Here is a 15,922-nt window from a genome sequence, read left to right as displayed (position 1 = left end):
CTAGGGGGCGCCTGGGTGACTCAGTGGTTAAGCCTCTGCCTTCGGTTCAGGTCATGGCCTCAGGGTCCTGGAATCGAGCCCCGCATGGGGCTCTCTGCTCTGCAGGAAGCCTGCTTCCCTGCGCTCCACCCACCTGCCTCTCTGCCTACTTGTGATCTCTGTCAAATAAATAAATAAAATCTTTAAAAAAAATAAAATAAAATTATTTTATCTTATCTTTTAAAAAAATCTTTTTAAATTTTCATTGTTACAATCATAGACTATTCCTTCATTGTATTTAACCTGATTTTTTGTATACATATAGATTTTTCTTTCTTTAAAATTTTGGGATACAGTGTCTTCTAACAGATCAAAATATACCCTAAATCTAGCACATGGCTTTGGTCTAGTCTCCAGCCTGATCACATCTGTCCTCTATTTTATTTTCTTTTTTCAACAAACTACTTATCAATTCCTTTTTTAGAACCTTTTTAAATTTTCATCTTTATAGTCTTATTCCATCCCTTCATTGTGTTTACCCTTATTTTTGTATATATATAAATTTTTCTTTCTTTAAAATTTTGGGAGACAGTTCCCTCTAAAAGACCAAAATACACCCAAAATCAAGTGTGTGGCCCTGTTCTATTCACCAGCCATATCTATCTATCTATCTATCTATCTATCTATATATATATATGTATTTTCTTTTTTCCCCCTCCTTTCTTCTCCCCGATGATTTCAGGTCTCTTCCAATTTGGTTAGTGTATATTTTTCTGGGGTCATTGCTACCCTTTTAGTATTTTGTTCTCTCATTCATCTATTCTTTTTTTTTTTTAAAGATTTTATTTATTTATTTGACAGAGAGATAGAGAGAGAGCACAACTAAGCAGAGCGGCAGGCAGAGGGAGAGAAAGAAGCAGGCTCTCCGCTGAGCAGGGAGCCTGATACAAGGCTCGATTCCAAGACCCGGGAATCATGACCTGAGTTGAAGGCAGCCACTTAACCAACTGAGCCACCCTGGTGCCCCTCATTCATCTACTCTTATCTGGATAAAATGACAAGGCAGAAAAATTCACCTCGAATAAAAGAATAAGCAGCAGTACCAATGGCTAGGGACCCAATCAACACAGACATTAGTAATATGTCAAACTAGAGTTCAGAATGACAATTATCAAGGTGCTACCTGGGCTCGAAAAAAGCATGCAAGATACTACAGAATCACTTTCAGGAGAAATAAAATCCCTTCCTGAAGAAATAAAGAACTTAAATCTAACCAAGTTGAAATTAAAGAAGCTATTAATGAGGTGTAATCAAAAATGGAGGCTCTCACTGCTTGGATAAATGAAGCAGAAGACAGAATTAGTGATATAGAAGACCAAATGATGGAGAATAAAGAAGCTAAGAAAAAGAGACAAACAACTACTGGACCACAAGGGGAGAATTCAAGAGATAAGTGATACCATGAGATGAAACAATATTAGAATAATTGGGATCCAAGAAGAAGAAAAAAGAGAGAGAGAGGCAGAAGGTGTATTGAAGCCAATTACAGCATAGAATTTCCCTAATTTGGGGAAGGGAACAAACGTCAAATTCCAGGAGGCACAGAGAAACTCCCTCAAAATCAGTAAAAATAGGCCCATACCCCATCATCTAATAGTGAAACTTACAAGTCTCAGTGACAAAGAGAAAATCCTGAAAGCAGCTCGGGACAAGAGGTCTGTATAATGGTAGAAATATTAGATTCGTAGCAGACCTATCCACAGAGACCTGGCAGGCCAGAAAGGAGTGGCATGATATATTCAGAGCACTAAATGAGAAAAACATGCAGCTAAGAATACTATATCCAGCTAGACTGTCATTGAAAATAGAAGGAGAGATAAAAAGCTTCTGGGACAAACAAAAACTAAAAGAATTTGCAAACACCAAACCAGCCCTACAGGAAATATTGAAAGGAGTCCTCTAGGCAAAGAGAGAGCCTAAAAGTAACAGACCACAAAGGAACAGAGACAATATACAGTAATAGTCTCCTTACAGGCAATCCAGTGGCACTAAATTCATATCTTTCAATAGTTACCCTGAATATAAATGGGCTAAATGCCCCAATCAAAAGACACAGGGTATCAGAATGGTTAAAGAATATAAGACCCACTGATATGCTGTCTGCCAGAAACTCACTTTAGACCCAAAGACACCTCCACATTTAAAGTGAGGGGGTGGAAAAAAATTTACCATGCTAATGGACATCAAAAGAAAGCTGGGGTAGCAATCCTTATATCACATAGATTAGATTTTAAGCCAAAGACTATAATAAGAGACGAGGAAGGACACTATATCATACTTAAAGGGTCTTCCCAACAAGAAGATCTAACGATTTTAAATATCTATGCCCATAACATGGGAGAAGCCAATTATATAAACCAATTTATAACAAAATCAAAGAAACACATTGAAAATAATACAATAATTGTAGGGGACTTTAACATCCCCCTCACTGAAATGGACAGATCATCTAAGCAAAAGATCAACAAGGAAATAAAGGCTTTAAATGACACACTAGACATCACAGATATATTCAGAAAATTCCATCCCAAAGCAGCAGAGTACACATTCTTCTCTACTGCACATGGAACCTTCTCCAGAATAGATCATGTCCTGGGTCACAAATCAGGTCTTAATTGGTACCAAAAGATTGGGATCATTCCCTGCATATTTTCAGACCACAATGCTCTGAAACTAGAACTCAATCACAAGAGGAAAGTTGGAAAGAACTCAAATCCATGGAGGCTACAGAGCATCCTACTAAAGAATGAATGGGTCAACCAGGAAATTAAAGAAGAATTTAAAAAATCATGGAAACAAATGAAAATGAATACACATGTTCAAAATCTTTGGACCACAGTAAAGGCAGTCCTGAGACAAAAGTATATAGCAATACAAGCCTTTCTCAAGAAACAAGAAGGGTCTCAAGTACACAACCTAACCCTACACCTAAAGAAGCTGGAGAAAGAACAGCAAAGAAAGCCTAAACCCAGAAGGACAAGAGAAATAATAAAGATCAGAGCAGAAATCAATGAAACAGAAACCAAAAGAATAGTAGAAAAATCAACATAAGTAGGAGCTGGTTCTTTGAAAGAATTAATAAGATGGATAAACCTCTGGCCAGACTTATCAAAAAGAAAAGAGAAAGGACAAATTAATAAAATCCTGAATGAAAGAGGAGAGATCACAACCAACACCAAAGAAATAAAAACAATTCTGAGAACATATTATGAGCAACAATACACCAGCAAATTTGACAATCTGGAAGAAATGGATGCATTCCTAGAGACATATAAACTACCAAAACTGAACCAGGAGGAAATAGAAAACCTGAACAGACCCATAAGGAGATTGAAGGACCCATAAGGAGATTGAAGCAGTCATCAGAAATCTCCCAAAAAACAAGAGCCCAGAGCCAGAAGGCTTCCCAGGGGAATTCTACCAAACATTTAAAGAAGAATTAATACCTATTCTCCTGAAACTGTTCAAAAAAATAGAAATGGAAGGGAAACTTCCAAACTCATTTTATGAGGCCAGCATTACCTTAAACCCAAAATCAGACAAAGACCCCACCAAAAAGAATTACAAACCAATATCCTTGATGAACACGGATGCAAAAATTCTCATCAAAATACTAGCCAATAGGATCCAACAGTACATTAAAAGGATTATTCACCACAACCAAGTTGGATTTATTCCAGGGCTGCAAGTTTGGTTCAACATCTGCAAATCAAACACTGTGATACAATATATTAATAAAAGAAAGAACAAGAACCATATGATACTCTATCATATGATAGCATACCTATCTCTATCATAAGATACAGCTATCATATGATAGATGCTGAAAAAGCATTTGACAAAGAACAGCCTCCTTTCTTGATCAAAACTCATCACGGTGTAGGGATAGAGGGTGTATCATCAAAGCCATCTATGAAAAAACCCACAGTGAATACCATTCTCAATGGGGAAAAACTGAGAGCTTTTCCCCTAAGGTCAGGAACACAGCAGGGATGTCCATTATCACCACTGTTATTCAACAGAGTACTAGAAGTCCTAGCCTCAGCAATCAGACAACAAAAAGAAATAAAAGGCATCTGAATCAGCAAAGAAGTCAAACTCTCACTCTTTGCAGATGATATGATATCTTATGTGGAAAATCCAAAAGACTCCACTCCATAATTGCTAGAACTCATACAGGAATCCAGTAAAGGGTCAGGATATAAAATCAAGGCACAGAAGTCAGTTGTATTTCTATACACCAACAGTAAGACAGAAGAAAGAGAAATTAAGGAGTCGACCCCATTTACAATTGTACCCAAAACCATAAGATTATCTAGGAATAAACATAACCAAAGAGGCAAAGAATCTGTACTCAGGAAACTATAAAGTACTCATGAAAGAAATGGAGAAAGACATAAAGTAATGGAAAAAAGTTCCATGCTCATGGATTGGAAGAACAAATATTGTGAAAAATATCTATGCTCCCTAAGGCAATCTACACATTTAAATCAATCTCTATTAAAATACCATTAATTTTTTTCAAAGAAATGGAACAAATAATCCTACAGTTTATATGGAACCAGAAAAGACCCCGAATAGCCAGAGGAATGTTGAAAAAGAAAACCAAAGTTAGCGGCTTCACAATTCCAGACTTCAAGCTCTATTACAAAGCTGTCATCATCAAGACAGTATGGTACTGGCACAAAAACAGACACATAGATCACTGGAACAGAATAGAGAGCGCAGAAATAGACCCTCAACTCTGTGGTCAAGTAATCTTCAACAAAGCGGGAAAGAATATCCAATGGAAAAAAAGACAGTCTCTTCAACAAATGGTGTTGGGAAAATTGGACAGCCACGTGTGGAAGAATGAAATTGGACCATTTCCTTACACCACACACAAAAATAGACTCAAATGGATGAAAGACCTCAATGTTGGACCAGAATCCATCAAAATTCCTTGAGGAGAACATAGGTAGTAACTTCTTCTACCTCAACTGCAGCACCTTCTTTCTAGACACATCGCCAAAGGCATGGGAAGCAAAATGAACTCTTGGGACTTCATCAAGATTAAAAGCTTTTGCACAGCAAAGGAAATAGTCAACAAAACCAAAAGACAACTGACAGACGGGAAGAAGATATTTTTAAATGACGTATCAGATAAAGGGCTAGCATCCAAAATCTATAAAGAATTTATCAAACTCAACACCCAAGGAATAAATAATCCAATCAAGAAATGGGCAGAAGATATGAATAGACATTTCTGCAAAGAAAACATCCAAATGGCCAATAGACACATGAAAAAGTGCTCAACATCACTCAGCATCAGGGAAATACAATCAAAACCACAGTGAGATACCACCTCACACCCGTCAGAATGGCTAAAAGTAGTAAGTCAAGAAATGACAGATGCTGGAGAGGATGCAGAGAAAGTGGAACCCTGCTACACTGCTGGTGGGAATGCAAGCTGGTACAGCCGCTCTGGAAAACAGCATGGAGGTTCCTCAAAAAGTCGAAAATAGAGCTTCTAGGGCGCCTGGGTGGCTCAGCGGGTTAAGCCTCTGCCTTCAGCTCAGGTCATGATCCCAGAGTCCTGGGATTGAGTCCCACATCGGGCTCTCTGCTCAGCAGGGAGCCTGCTTCCCCTCCCCTCTCTGTCTCTCTGCCTACTTGTGATCTCTCTCTGTGTCAAATAAATAAATAAATAAAATCTTTAAAAAAAAAAAAAAAGAAAATAGAGCTTCTACTTCTCTACCTCTACCTACTCTCTACTTCTACTACCCAACAATCACACTACTGGGTATTTACCCTAAAGATACAAATGTAGTGATCTGAAGGGGCACGTGCACCTGAATGTTTATAGCAGCAATGCCCACAATAGCCAAACTATGGAAAGAGCCTAGATGTCCATCAACAGATAAATGGATAAAGGAAGATGTGGTATATATAGACAATGGAATACTATGCAGCCATCAAAAAAAAACACAACAAAATCTTGCCATTTGCAAGGACATGGATGGAACTAGAGGGTATTATGCTGAGCGAAATAAGTCAATTATTTGACTAGAGAAAGATACTTATCATATAATCTCTCTGATATGAGGAATTTGAGAGGCAAGGCAAGGGGGTTCATTGTGGGTAGGGAAGGAAAAAAATGAAACAAGATGGGACCAGGGACAGAGACAAACCATAAGAGACTCTTAATCTTGGGAAAGAAACTGAGGGTTGCTGGGTGGTGGGGGGATAGGGATAGGGTGGCTGGGTGATGGACATTGGGGAGGGTATGTGCTATGGTGAGTGCTGTGAATTGTGTAAGACTGAGGATTCACGGACCTGTACCCCTGAGGCTAATAACATATCATATGTTAATAAAAGGAAAGGAAATAGAGTATGTAGACTGAGAAGGAACAATAACAACAACAAAAAAACAACTATATTATGGATGCATGGGTACATGACTATGTGGATAGGAAGAAGCACGGTGTGGTCGCTATGTGCATGCAAGCTGGGGCAGTTTTCCTGGGTTCAAATCTTGTCTCTGACACTTACAAGTGGGGTGAGCTCAAACTTCTTGTCCCTCAGTTTTCTCATCTGTAAGATGGGGGTAATAATAATAAGTATCTCACGGAGATGTTTTGAAAATTAAAGGAGTCAATCTTTGTAAAGCACTTCGAAGAGTTCTTGGCCCCTAGAAGATGCTCTGCAGATACTTGTTATAGAGGAACATAATTAGTTTTTATTTCATGGTGTGAATTCAGCCTCCCTAGTAAAACTTTTCTGCTGATCTCCTAATTCTAGATAGAGACCCTCTCTCCACACCCACATCTAAGAATTGCTGTCACTGGAATTGCTGTCCTGGCAACTGCATGGAGGGGCATGGAGTTGAGGGTGAGCCAACCCAGGAGAGCCCCGTTCCTCCTCCAAAACTTGGCTTTACAAAAGACTGATCCTTGGCCTTCCTGGTTAGAGTTAAATTCTCTTTCTTTCGTTCTTTTTTGAGAGATAGAGAGAGACAGAGAGAGAGCATGAGCAGGGAGGAGAGGGAGAAGCAGACTCCCCACTGAGCAGGGAGCCCAATGAGGGGCTCAATCTGAAGGCTCTGGGATCATGACCCAAGCCAAAGGCAGACACTTAACCAACTGAGCCACCCAGATACCCCAGGGTTAAATTCTTAAGTGGAACCACTGAGTCTCTCCAAATAATTTCTCTGGATGTTCGCCAGAGACTAATTTGAAAGACCTCTTCTCTCACCCATACCCAATGGGTTCTGACTCTGGGTCTGGCACAACTGGCAGGAAGTGCAGGCTCATTACACCCACTTACTATCACATCACAACTGGTTCTCCTGGGAACTTGGCAAATCAATCAACTTTCCCTGCCCTCCTGTGGGACAAAGACAGGCTGTTCCTCTCAGCTCAGGGCAATGTGTTTTCACTTTAGGATTCCTTCCTTGCTGGCTTTAACATTTTTTCCCAGTTGCCATATCAAGGCCAAGGGGCCGGTCTTCCCTAACAGGCCTGATGCCCACTAATGCCCTTCGTCTGATGGTTCTGCAGTCGGTCCTGGAAGAAAGCACAGAGGTGGTTAAGTGGTAATGAGCATGAACTCGGAGAAGCCGTCTTGCTCTGGCCCCACCGCCTCCTGGGCTGCGTGCTTCCCTGGAAAAGAGTGGGATAAAGGAATGCAGGCCACGTTTTGAGAGCCTCCTTGTCACAGGAAAGCAGCTGAAAGCTATCACTGTTCACAGGTGACAACTTTAATTTTACAAATGTCCCTAAGTTCATATGCTGGCATGTACTCATTTGTAAGTAGAAGATCCCTACGGTCTCCGTTCCAGGGCCCCCATCCGTGGAGATGCTGTGCCTCAGAAGAACTCACTGAGCATATGCTGGGCCAAGACTCCAGGAGGCAGAAATAAGTCAGACGTGGCAGCTGCCTTCCAGAGACTCACAATCATGTGGAGAGACAGGTGAGCAGGGGAAGCACAGGACAGACGGGCGCGTGCTGAAGGGGGATGCCCAGGATGATGAGAAGGGAAGGAGCCTCCATGTCCGCTGGTCAGGCAGAAGAGGCTTCCCCATGGAGGTGAAGGCGCCTGAGGGGGCTTCCCAGCAGACATCTCCGGGAGGCTGAAGGATATACTAGCCTGCTGCTTCACCGCGAGGACTTGACTGACAAAAATGGAGCCCTCTGCATTGTGACGGTGATTGGGACCTGACCCAGGAACCGGTCGGAATGAGAAGAGGTTTTTGGTCCAAACACAGAATAGTGCTCAAGATGTCCAGGGACTACCAGTGTCCGAGAACCGATGGGGTATGAACTCACCAAACACCAGTAGGGTGTTTGGTCCTGTACCAGAACACCAGCCCTGGGGCAGGAAATGGCCTATTCTCTCCTCTGTCAGCCCCTTTCCCTGGACAGTGACAACATTTCCTTCAGGTTCTCCATTTTATACATATGTTATCAAAACTCAGAGACTTGTCTCAGGTTCCTCTGTGACAGGGGTCTGTGTGCCCTAGTCCCTGGGTGCTCAGTAGAGCTCAGAGGTCAGCTGTCCCCAGAGCTTCAGGAATGAGAACTACTTCTCCATTCCAAGCAGCCTCCTGAGACCTAATTCCTTGTCCTGGGAAAGAGGAAAACCAGGCTCCAGCTCCCTCTGGGTCTGGCCTGTCACCAGACCCGCCAGGCTGTGAGCCTGTCAGGGTAGGAAGCTTAGCCACTCATCCTTGGAGGCCCAGAGTCCAATGGGAGATGTCCAATGCATGTGGGCTCTTTGCTACAGGCACCAAGAGGAACAGCAATGATGTGACTTCTGTACTTCACTGACATGAGGATGTGCGGGGTTGAGAATTGGCCCCCCTCCCCAACAGAAAGAATTTTTTCCTGGAGTGACGCTGGAGAGACAGCATTTGCAGTGTGTGAAACTTAAAACAGAACACTCAAAAGAGGAGGAATATAAACACCCACCTGCTTTTCTAAGGACATAAAATAGCTTTTAGAATGACACAAAGCCTCCTTTTTGTGCATATTTCACTCCATAGGGCACTTCCTAAATGAGTTGATGAATCTGGGTCCAGAAATTCTATCATGTGACTTAACCAGCTTTTTTTTTTTTTTTTTTTTTTTTTCCATCCACCCTGATTGAAGCTGAAACATTCCAGGGAAAATCACTTTCCAAAACTTAACACTTCTCCAGAGAGGCAGAAAATAGCTTTCTTTCAAACCCACTGTAAAGATTTCACTTAAAAAATAAAATAAAGTAAAATAAAATGGAACCAAACACTCCTGGCATCTAATCTGACTACAAATTGAAAACTATACTGGTGTTTACATGGTTTGGGGTTTTATTAGGAAACAGCTGCCCAGCATTAATAATATGATGTTTAGCTGGAATGGAATCCCAGCTCTCCCTCTTTCCAGACTCTGGGGAAATGAGAACACCCTGTCCATGCTCTGGGCCTCCACTGGCTTCTTCAAGGAGGAGATGCTTGATTTAGGATGCAAATAAGAATCACGGCATCGTGGATTTCCACATAGAAGTCTGAGGTGGCTTCCCACATCGCTGGTATATGGATGTCATCAATCCTACTGTACAAATGAGGAAACTGAGGCTTAGTGGATTCAGTTCTTTTCATAACACTACATAGGCAGTAAGTAGGAGAATATGATTTTGCATCTGAGTTTCTTTATTCATTTGTCAGATGCTTGATTCATCCAACTGACTCAGTGTTCTCAAAGTGTGTGTATGTGTGAGAGAGAGAGACAGAGACAGAGGGAGAGAGAGAGATTGTCTTTACTCCTGTGGGGTATTTGCCCATGTCTGGAGACATTTTTGGATGTCACAACCAGGAAGGGCTCATAGCATCTAATGAGATGTGGGTAAGTATCTTACAATGCATGGAACAGCCCCACCCCCACCAACAAAGAAGACTTAATCAGACCCCAAATGTCAACAGAACGGAGATTGGAAACCTGGAACTGACTGTAAGGCCCAGATGACTACTTGAGCACCTGATGGTTCTGAAGGACACACACAGATGCTTGTTCTCACAGTCACACCAAGACAATGAGAATCCCTGGATAACTGACAAGTTCCGTCATCAGTAGAAAAGAATACCTAAATTTTTCATGAAAATGATTTCAGGGAGAGGTGGTTAACTAATTGTGATTGAAATATTTGGGGGGAAATTAATGGAGCGATTTCCTTTTCCTTTCTCTGAATCACGATAGAACCTTATCATTCTGGCGACATTATAGTAGAAGTCATAGAGCCCAGCCCCAGAGGCAGGACTCCCCTTTGGAAATTTCCTAGGGAGATCCCTGAGAGCCAGTGGCAAGTCCAGACCACTGGCTCAGAGCGTAGCATTGAGACCTTCTGTGACTGGGTGAGGGTCTGAACTGCCTCTTTGGGGAAATCACCCTCCAGAGGTCCCCAAAGCCAGAGCTTGATGAGTTGGGGTACTTAGTAGGAGTGAGCTTGATAGATTAAAAAAGGGGGGGAGGAGTAAATATGGAATCATCAGAACCACACCCAGGAAGATTCCTGAAATGGAAACAGGAGCAAAGGAGCAGAGAAGAGCTCGGGAGCCAGTAAATCATAGACGTGCATAGAAAATGGCAAACAGGCAAGAACAAACAGGGGCTTGTTGTGAACATGGCCACACTTTTTCCTGGAGGGTTCCAGCTGCTGCTTTTAGGGGTACTAGGTGAGATAAGAAGCCGATGAACAAAGTATAATCCTGCTTCGACTCCGCAGTAGTATCTAGTTCTCCTGCCTGAAGCCTCAGCTTTTCCAGTCATCTGAAATTCAGAAAGGCTAGCTCTACAGTTTGAGACAGAAATGAGGGCTCCGCCACGCTGTGCCGCTGACCGGGCAAGGCCTTTCCAGGGAAAAAGGCACACGTGCTTTCATACTTCCCAACGCCAGCCCTCGTGGGCACTTGAGCTCTAAAAAGGCCAATTCTGAGCTTTACGGCAACACATGCGGGGACTATGGCCCTGGAAGCAGGACGGGGAAGACGCGATGTGTCTAGGGCCACGTATGCACAAAGACTCAAGGAGGATGTGTTCCAGGCCATGCAGGGCCCGCGGAGCTGGGGCAGAAGCCGGCCTGTGCCATACTGTACTTAGCCTGTGCTCTCCAATTTCATCATTTCTGGCTCAAAATGGGCCTGCAATTTTCATTTCTTTATGGGCTTAAGTAATCTATTGCAAATGTCACCAGCAGGCTGTAATGCATTCTTGCCGAGGAAACTGTTCTTTCTCTTCAGTAACTTTCTGGTTGAAGATTTGCCGGGCCGGGTGACTGTTTTACATTAGCTATAATGGTGTTTACATTGGATGCACTGATGTTTAAATCACTGGACGTATTTGTTATGAGTAGGGAGGCAGTGGCATTGTTTAGCCCAAGTATCTGGGTTCAGGGTGTGTATGTGTGTGTGTGTGCGCGCGTATGGTGGGGGATGCTTCTATTAGTATTGATAATATTTTACAAGAGACCTTGCAGAGATGTTTATAATAATAGCAACGCTGTTTATCTTACCAGGATTATGTTGAAGCAACTTTAATTGTATTCATATTAAACATATCAATGTTAGAACTGATGTAATATGTTTAGCATTAATATGAAGGTTGCTAAGTTTTTGAGATAGAATTAAAGAGCCAGGAAGACAATGGGACATATGGAAAGCATTTGGGGGGTTTCTGTTCTTGTCTAACAAGAAGGATTAGTGCGTTAGCCGAAATACAGTGCAAGACGTACAGCGCGCTGCGCTGCCCGCCATCTGTTTCCCTTACGACGGGGCTCTCTTGGCTTGCGCGTGCGCACGCTCGCTCGGCAGTCCTCGCGCTCTCCCAGGCTCCGCCAAAGCCCAAATGTCAGGGATACCTCAGATGCTTTGCAGCTGGCTGTCGCACCCAGAGATGTTTCAAAATGGATTTTGTAATGGCTTATAAAAGTCCCACATTGTGCACGGGCAGTTATTGAGTGTGATATAGTGTGCACAGGAATGTTCCAAATTCCCTCCGCGCTGTATCCATCAATCTGGCTCTATTAGGGTTGGCAGGATAATGGCTGGAGTGCGGCTCTGGACTTTATCTCCAGCTGAAAGAAGCATCCTAATTATCCACTCATCAGAGCTACCCCACTCCTGGCTCGGGGAGACCACTGCCAACTCAGGCCCAGAAATTCCAAATCCTCACAGTCACCGGCCAGGCCCTCAAAGGCCGAGATGCAAGACTGCGTCCAGCCCAGCTGGGGATTCGTGGTCCCCCATAAATCCTGGTGATGCATCTGATCCCCCAGCTGGACATACCGTCCAACCGGCAAGCCCATCAAGGCTCCGTTTCCCATTCCCCCTCCTTCCCGTCCTGCCCAGTTCCCTGGCCCCGGGCGATGCTCGGACACAGCTCAGGCCAGAGCTCTGGTTTTCTCTAGCTAGAGGATAATAGTTGTATTTCCCTCCTCAGCCTGTTGGGAGAATTAAATGGGGGAATGGTGACAGACGGCACCTAGCAGAGTGAGAACATCACGTACGTGTTTTTGGCACAACTAGAAAACATAGAGGAGCTTTAGGGCTTTATAGGAAATGAAAGGTTTGCTTGACGGAGACACGTCTGTTTTCTGCAAAATACTCAAAGACTATAAAGAAATTTCTTTTCTACACAATACGGCTCACGGATATTATCCCATAAGCTTGTATTATCATCATCCTTATTTTCATCCCCATTTTACCAATGAGGAAACTAAGGCTCAAAGAGATGAGATGAGTTGCCCATTTGCTCACTAATTATTTCCTGAACTCCTCTGTGCCGGCCACTCAGAGTCCCCTTCCCACCTCGGTTAACAAGTGACTGGGAACCGAGTGAACACATGGGTTTGCCTGCTCCATGTATCTTTCCCTTCCTAAGCCACGCGGCTGCCTCCCTTCCAGAAAATTCCCAGATGTGCAAATATGTGGGAGGGGATTAGGGTGGAGCACATGCATAACTAGTTGTGTTGTAAGGTACAGAGAACTTCATGGAGAGACAGTGCGGTGGGATTTGAGAAAAGGAGTGGACAGGGACTGGTAGACACAGAGGCCTCATGGAGGAGGTGAAATTTGAGCTATGCTTGGGAAATCAACAGGATTTAAATATGCAAAGGGAAAGTAGGACACTCGAGGTAGAGGGTGAGCAAAGGTATGGGGCAGGAATGTAGGAGGCACATGTGGGGACTACCAGGTAGTTTCCTTTGGATTCCAGGGATGGGTATAGAAAGGGAAGGAGGGGTCCTGCTGAGTGCTGATGAGTAGTAGATCAGGGCAAGTGAAGGAGATAAGTTTTTCCTTTAAGAAATAGGGAGCCATGGGAGGTTTTAGAGCAGCAGCATGACATACATGACCAGAGCTATGTTATCAGAAGATTAGACTAGAAGCTCTGGATGAAGTGGGTGTGGGAGGAGGAGGGACAAGCTAACCAACGGCACAGTAATCCAGGCAAAGGTAGGGGGCTGGGGGGCGGTGATAGTGGTTGACAGGGGCAGAGAATCTGCATGCCAGAAGTAGAAATGTGACTACATATAACTGTTTCCTCCCTTTGCCCCCTAAAGGAGCCATAATAGCAGCTCAAATGTGCTACCAAGATTCAGCCAGGTTGTGCCTTCCAAGCAGTGGTGGGTGGTGTCCGTGCATCTCACCCTGAATGCAGACTTGGAAGGATGGAGGAGACTGCTGGGGCCACTGTAACAAAGCACCACAGTCTGGGCGGTGTAAACAGAAATGCATTTGCTCACAGTTTTAGAGGCTGGAAGTCCCAGATCACGGCATCAACAGGATGTCGCTTCTGAAGTCTCTGTCCTTGGCTTGTGGATGGCTGTCTCCTCTGGGTCTTCACTCTGCACCTGCCTGTATCCAAATTTCCTCTTCCTACAAGCACACCCATCATATAAGATTAGGACCCAGGCTAATGGCTCTTTAAAGACGATCTCCAAATACAGTCACATTCTGAGATAGTCGGGGTTAGGACCTCAACATATAAACGGGGGCAGGGGGACACAATTCAGCTCATATTCAGAGAGAGAAATTTACAGTTTCCCCCTCATCCTTAGTGTTGTGCAAACCCACCCCCAGTCATAAGGCAAACTCTCAGGTTCTGCTCAATGGCTCCAAGGAAGGCTCACCTCGCATGGGAGCAGACAGAAGCAGGAGTGGGTAGTGGGTGGGCTCTAGCCTGCCTGTCCCATCCAGATCACACCTCTGCCACTCCCTAGCTGTGTGACCTTGCCAAGATTACATATTCTCTCTGCACCTGCATTCTCTCATTTGTGAAGTGGAGATAATAGTAATCTCCACCTGAAAGGCTTGTCATGGAGGTTCACAGGGTGAATGTATGTAAAGATCTCACTTGGTGCCTGATAAGTGCTCAACACATGTTAATTATGACACGCATTCTGGCCACTGGCTGAGATGGAGGAGTTAGGCAGTTAAAGGCAACAGGTCAAGAAGGGCTTTACCAAGGAGAAATCAGGTCTAGAGGCTTTTATTAGCATTTTACAAGCCCACAGCCATGTGCGTGTTTTTGTTCTCCAAAAGGCTGCACAGGTTAAGGAAGGCCACATCCTTGCCTTGAGGTCACTCTTCAACCTGAGGACTTCAACCTGAGGGTGCCTGGGTGGCTCAGTCGGTTAAACATGGGACTCCTGCTTTCAGCCCAAGTCATGATCTCAGGGTCATGAAATCAAGCCCCGAGTTGGGCTCTGTGCTAAGCGTAAAGCCTGCTTAGGATTCTCACTCTCTCTCCCTGCTCTTCCCTCTCTCTCTCATAATAAACAAATAAACAGTTAATGGCAAAAATAAATAAATAAATGAATGAAATTATCAAAATTTTCAATGAAGCTAAGATCGGACCCCACACATTGCCCAACAGCCTTGCTCACCTCACCCTAATCCTGTCCCTGGACCCCCCGGGGTTCCTTCCTGAGGCCAGTCTCTGTGACCTGCCCTGGGCAGAGAAACCATCTGGCCATCGCTGAGCCGTGGGACTTGAGGCCTACATGGAACGGTCTAGCATCACCTATGCCACAAGTGATTGAGTGGGAGGCTGAAGATAGACGAGCCTCCTAAGGCAGTGTGGGGAGCACAGTCGGCACCTGAGCAATGCTTATGGGAGCTAGAGAAGTCACGGTAGGTTGTGTTGAATGAGGCACTCACATCACTGGGTGTGCACACTGAGTGGGGGGATGGGCATCCACGTTCAGGAGGACATCTTCACGAAACAGAGGCACCAAACTATGACCTCAAGAGGAGAACAGATGTGCGTCTCAAACAGTTCCAAGTGGCTCCTGCAGAGCCAACAAACCTCAATAAAATCAGAACACCCCGGAATGGAGGAGACAGGTGAAGATCAGAGATGGTCTGTACCCTGACCCATGTTGCAGAGTGGAAAGACCAAAGAGAGCTCCAGACGGTGCCCGAAGCAGAAGCCTGGACATTATACCTGAGCATCAGAGCCACACGTGGGCCTGCACAGGAGTCCCATGGTGCTCTGGGTGGGTTTGGTGCTGCTCCTAGGTGCTGAAGAGGGTACAGCCCAGTACATACAGGGGAGCCACAGAGGGACTCTGTGGCCAGGTGGGGGGTAGCCCAGGCTGCACAGAGCCGACGCTACCCACCGAGCTGCAAGTTCCTCACAGTCTGGCCAGCACAGCCTTCCTGGAGGCCCAGGAGAGCCCCAGTGATGCCCAGTATTCTGGCTCATGCTTTTACTATCAAACACGTCCCAGTCTGGACCTACACCTGAAGAATCCCCGAAATACAGCACCCCTCCAGCAGAAGACATGGAACAGTAGCTTTTTCTCCTCCACCAGTAAATCCTTTCCACCTGAGAGCTTCCCAAGGGCCAGGTCTGGGTCCACAGGGGCTGG

Source organism: Lontra canadensis, unplaced genomic scaffold (assembly GCF_010015895.1).
Source record: "Lontra canadensis isolate GAN:19392208 unplaced genomic scaffold, GSC_riverotter_1.0 scaffold19, whole genome shotgun sequence".
Classification (NCBI taxonomy): domain Eukaryota; kingdom Metazoa; phylum Chordata; class Mammalia; order Carnivora; family Mustelidae; genus Lontra; species Lontra canadensis.
Note: the sequence above shows the minus strand (reverse complement) of the source record.